This window comes from Manacus candei, unplaced genomic scaffold (assembly GCF_025592945.1).
Source record: "Manacus candei isolate 608988 ecotype Guabito, Panama unplaced genomic scaffold, ASM2559294v1 h1tg000126l, whole genome shotgun sequence".
In the NCBI taxonomy this organism is placed as follows: Eukaryota; Metazoa; Chordata; class Aves; order Passeriformes; family Pipridae; genus Manacus; species Manacus candei.
In genome coordinates this window covers 1,341,662-1,347,343 of record NW_026138174.1, presented here as the reverse complement: position 1 = coordinate 1,347,343, position 5,682 = coordinate 1,341,662, and the positions used below count along the sequence as shown (strand labels likewise).

The 5,682-nt window shown below is 47.7% G+C and overlaps 1 long non-coding RNA gene across 1 annotated transcript; it reads left to right on the top strand.

Annotated features, from left to right (window-relative positions):
- Nucleotides 1-385: 385 nt before the first annotated feature.
- LOC127462334 (uncharacterized) lies at nucleotides 386-3,259 on the top strand. The gene is made up of 3 exons (XR_007900409.1): nucleotides 386-732; nucleotides 1,322-1,513; nucleotides 2,756-3,259. It is a non-coding gene; the product is annotated as an uncharacterized LOC127462334 (long non-coding RNA).
- The last annotated feature ends 2,423 nt before the right edge of the window (nucleotides 3,260-5,682 follow it).

Here is a 5,682-nt window from a genome sequence, read left to right as displayed (position 1 = left end):
ATAAGCTGCCAGGATACAGCAGAAATTCCTCCTTGCTGTGTCCAAGTACATGGCAGTGCATTTTTTACCACTAAATTACCTCCCATTTGTCTCAGTCTCACCCTTAAGGGCAACCAGCTCCTCCTACGCACTGTTCCAACCCTTATCAGTACCAGCAGTGACTCCCAACTTCACGTCATTCCTGCCTTCTCCACTAGGGTCATTTAGAGAAAATAAGGATTAAGATAGTGTCCAAGACAGCTCCTCGATGAACTCCACCGGGAGCTCACTGCCAGATTTTAATTCCCTTTTCTACACGGCCTTTTTTCTACTCATTGGCTGGGTCTTGACCCAGACTAAATTTCTTTCAGGGATACCCCATCTTAATGAGCACATCCCTGCCTGGCAACAAGGAATCAGGCAGACCTGGCCTCCCCTGTGTCCTGACTTGAGCAAGGCAGGCACAGACTATACAGCTGGCAAACTTATCCTTTCCTTTGTTCCATTTATCATGCACTGCCTTGTCTCCATCTTCCTGCAGAGTTTGCCCCCATGCTTTTATCCTGCAGGGGTCAGATGAACTGGTGTATGGCTGCTCCCACCACGTTCCACCAATCCCTTTGCCTTCCCTGTTCCCAGCTATGATGTCAACTCTTCTCCTGTCCCCTTCCACAGGCGCTGGCCTGGTGGCTTCACGAAAAGCCATAATTATCAGCCTTGCAGTTACAAATGGTTGTCCCTCCTGCACACCAGGTTGGAGATATCCTTGTCCCCTAGATTTGATGTGCTCCTTATGTCCACTTCTCTCTCAGCTCACAAATCCCAGGCATTTGCTTCCATTTCCTTTTACCCCAAACTTTTTGCTGACAAAAAGTTCATGTTAGAGTGACAAAGTATTTAGTTCATGCTGAGCCAATGCCTAAAGTACCTGAGCTAAGCCACATATTTTTGTGTATTTCCTCCTGCCACGTTCTTCTTTTCTTTACTGCTCTCCCTTTTGCTCTCTGTTGGTCCCCTCTGCATTTTTAATATTACCACTGTTAAAGTTTTATAAGCTCGGGCTGGAATTTTTATTATTCTTACAGTTCAGAATGTTTTTGAAATATTATATTTATTTTTTCCCCCCACACTTAGTACTCCTTCAGACGGCACAACGGAAGTGGCTTTAAAACTTTAAGCAAGGTTAAAATCTGCCTTCATTCTCTTCCCCATTTTGGAGCTCTGAAACTTTTTTATGACAGACTTTGCTTGTGTATCCGAGTGCAAAGAAGGTAGGGAAACAGAGGAAAAGCAATAGATGACTAATACTGCTGGGAAATGAACTCTGTGCTATCCATTTCAGCTATTTTGGCCCTCCTGAACTTGTTTGGGAGTTACTTAGAGCCAGTTGCTCTATCTTGTTACGCTGTGGGAAGCTGAGAGACACCAGTTTCTTCAAGCTCTGAGCTGGATAAGTCACTAAGGTGACTTTCAATTGCAGCCTGGGAAAAATCAACCACACCAAGTACAGTGCACAGACTCTACAGCAAAAGAGGTGGGTGCTGGCAGGGGTGGGTGGATGAGGGTTGTGCTAAAATTTGTGCTTCCAACTCCTTTTACCCTCATAAAACTTGCCTCCAGGCCACTTGCTTGAGAGAAGGATGGAGTGTCATCCCCCTTAAAAACCCCATCTTTTTGGTTCTCATCACATTGACCCCAAGAGGACTCTGATCTTATAAAAAAAGAAACACAGTGGTGAAGATTTTTGCTCTTATCAATTGTATCTTTCTATCTTCTAATATATATTTCCTCTGCAGAGCAGATCACACATCAGTCATCTGGGTGCATGGATGAGAATTTGTGGGCTGTGAGGGAACATCCCTGAGGTGTCCAAGGACTGAAGTTAGAGACAGTAAATACATGGCAATCTCTTTCTGCCTGTTTTGAAGGAAGCAATCACAGCACTTTTTCAGCACACCTGTGTTCTCTCACCAAACAAATCCTTTCTTCGCTATTGAGTCACCTCAAATCCTGTGCCCTAAAGGGGCCCCCACATTGTGAAAGTCCATTTTCCTTGTCCTGAACCATTTCCAGCCAGCCTGAGGTACTCAGCTGTGAAAAAAATTCAACAGTGGTTTCTTCCTAGAACACTAGCACAGCTTCCTAAAGCATCCTATTAGTAATTACCAAGTTAGCTTGCAGCAGATCTGGGTGATGGGTGGTGTTATTCCAGAAAATGAGATACAGTGAGTTATGTGACCAGCACAAGGTCATGCAGAAGGACTGTAGCAGAGTAGCACTTCCCTTCCCACACTAATTCTGAGTCTTTGTCTAGTCAATATAGCAAAATGTAATCAGCCACTGCCTAAACATTTATCTCTGGGCAGATTTAGATACCCTCAGGATTGGCTGACACTCCTATGGAGCACCAATTCTCCACCTCCTTGTGGAAGTGCACGTTCCTGGCAGCAGGTGGGTTAAAACTGCATATAAAAGACCATTCAGTTATAAAGAGGGGAAAGACAATTACTCTGACTTCCACTTTTCAGTCGTGTCTACTTCTGTTTCACATCAGGGAGTTGCCCCAGCAATTAAACCTTGACTCAGGCACCACATGGCACCATGACACATGCTTCCCACACTGCCTTCCCGTGAATACACCTTTCAGAGCCTTTTACAACACAGAGCACAAGCTGGTGTCGTCTGCTACCACGGAACACCAGCAAAGCTACTTTTTAATCCCTATTTTTCTGTGATATTATATGTATCTGAATGTTTGCTGCACGTGTATCAACAGGAGCAAGCTGTTGTGCATGGGCAGACAGCAAGAGGCCTCATGTTGGCTGTGATCCAACCAGTCTCTGTGCTCTCTGAAGAGGCAAAACACCTCTCTGGAATGGCATGGTTGTGGTAGGATTGAGGGCAGGGCCGTGACCCCTTGACCACGATTCCCTCCAGCCTTATTTGCTTGTGGCCATGGAATGGTGACAAATGCAGGGGATGCATTTGTGGAGATCAGATTAACACAAATGCAAGGCAGAGATGCACAGAAAGAGTCTGTATCTCTACAGCCATAGATCTGGTGGAAATAACTTTCTTTTGATCTGGTCCACCTGGAGAGTTCCATGTCTCTCTTGGTGCTTTGACGGTCGGCACCATTCAGGGCATAGAGGGGCCAGGGCTTCTCAGGACCTGTGCAGCTTTTGGGCTTGTGACAGACACCTCCTGTCTCCCCAGGACTACCCACAAACTCATGGCTATTGCTTAAGCTACCCTTGCTTCCAAGGGCTTTTCTTGCCCTCTCCGGGCACTTGATTTGCCTGAGGGAGAAAAAGCACATTTCATTGGGAGAAACATTTGATGAGTAGCTCCATTCATTTCCAGGGAATTAGCACCAGTTAAACCAATCATCAGACAACCAGGCATGGATTTAAAGCCTACAGGGATACATTTACAGCAGCCAGTAGTCTACAAACACAGCTACAGCTTCCATTCATATGGTGATAGTAATGTAGTTTATGCACAGGATTTGGTAGACAGTGGCTGTTTGTTACACTGGCCTGCACCACAGACAATGTTTGTGAAAAAGCTTTGTGCCTCCTAAGTAGCTGGAGAAAGACTGTGAAGCCTTGGAAATGTTTCCAGGCTTTCCTGGGCAGGCTGTCCAACCTCAAATCTCATTCTGTCCACCTTGCCAGGGATACCCAGTGACTGCATCCCACCTGCATTTGCAATTCACATCTGGCAGAGAGGATCCTTCAGCTGTGCCATCGGGGTCCCTTTTAGCACACGTGTGTCCCACCTCAGACACCTGGGTGTCCCTTGGTTCTGGCATCCAATTGTTGGGTGGACTGATGCAGCCATTCTGTCCTCACCAGTGACAGCAAGATAGGTCAGTGCTACCTCTCACAGCCAGGATAAACTGCAGTCCTTTTCCTGATGGTGACCAGCTCCAGCAGCACAGATTTGCTGCTTTCCTTATGTCCAGCCCCTTGTGCTTTTCCAGAGGAAACCGAGACAGGAGGCTTTTTCTCTGTGTCTGTAACTGACTTCCAGCTTGGCAGGGGATGAGACAAGGTCTGATTTCCTATTTATCTGAGCCCAGATGGGTTCTCTCAGTCGCACGGAGTTGGACAGGAAAGTGTTGTTGCACATCTGTAGCCCACAAGTCACACAGTGGAAGGATCAGGTGTGGGGCTGGGAGTCATGACATGGATTCAGACTTTGCTGGTATGGCCCCCTGTGAGGACCAGGGGATGAAATGTGCCTTATTTCTGGCTTTGCGGTCGGCACATCGTGGGGACACCCCTGCTTTGGAGGTTGATACTGGAGGAGCTCTCAGTATCAACCAAAAAGTCTCAGGACTTTTTGGGTCCTCCCCCCTGCCCCGTGAGAAGCATTGGAGGGCCCTCCTGGCCCACCACCGAGCACAAAGGCCACAGGGCAAGGCTAGAAAACCAACTTTTCCCTCCTCCAGCCCTGAGCAGGTGCAGCCTGTGCAACGTGAGTGGGATTGTCCCTGGATTAGATCAAGGGCCAAACCCTGAATCCCCTGGCTCTGGATAGGCTCCCACAGCTTTCACCAGGGCTTTACTCTGGCTCTTCTCACCCTTGAGATCTCGTGGCTTCCAGCCAGGCACTGCTGCACAGCCTCAGGCAGCACTCAGCATCCCCAAAATCACGGCAGCCAGCTGGAGGCGAGAGACCTGCGTCTGATGGCTCCGTCTCCTTACGCAAGCTCCCAGAACTTTGCTCCTTTTAGGAGCAGGATGATGCTCTGAGGAACAGCTCTGCTTATCTAACTGGGAGCAGGACAGCCTAAGGTCTGGCCAGGTCTCAGCTGCCCTTGGGATCCTCGTGGGGATCCTGCCAGGGGCTGATAAATGCCAGCAAAAGGATGTCAGGCTCTAGCAGTCGCCTCCAGGTTTGTTTATCCCTCCGATTTCCACAGGGGCACACAAAGAGTTCCACACGCAATCCGCCCAGAGCGCTCTTTATAAAAATAAATAAAAAGGGCCCTTGCTGCTCGAAATCAGCTTCCCTCCAGGTCTATTTTAGCCCATTGCCTTAGCAGCAGCTCCTTCAAAAGCTGGGACTCTGCTGATGAGAGTTAGTCACTTCTGTCCCCCAGCAGGCGTCTCGGTAATTTTCCCCAGCCGGTTACGTCAGCGAAGCCCTGCACCAGCAGTGCTCCCCGATTACACAAGCCCCACTCACAGATACGCTCGGGGCTGGTCCTTTTTAACCTCTGATCACCGCGGGGAGAGCTGCAATAAAAGCCTTGCTGATAAAGCCCAGCAATATATTGATAAAAAGAAAAGCATGACATCGGCTATAGATTGTATTTGTGGGAAACAGAAAGGAGAAACAAAGGAGTCGGGTTGCAGCCTGTACAGGCACAGCTGAATCTGCAGCACTGCCGTCTCCTGAAAAGACAGACACACTTTTCTGGTTCATCCAGGCAAAAGCAGGGACAGAGATTTTTTTTTTTTTTTCCCAGGGTTTAAGTTTTTTAGTCAAATGCTTTGCAGTCATGGGTTTTGCAAGATTGGGCTACCTCTGTGCTCCCAGTGAGGCACCCTAGAGCTTGCTCACAGATGGTGCAATAACTCTCAAGTTACAAGATAGGAGCCTTCAAATTATTTTGTTTAAATCCCCCTCATTTTTTTTTTTTTTTGATGGATGTGCAATTTTATCTTTGTAGAAGGACTCTGGAAAGGGGAA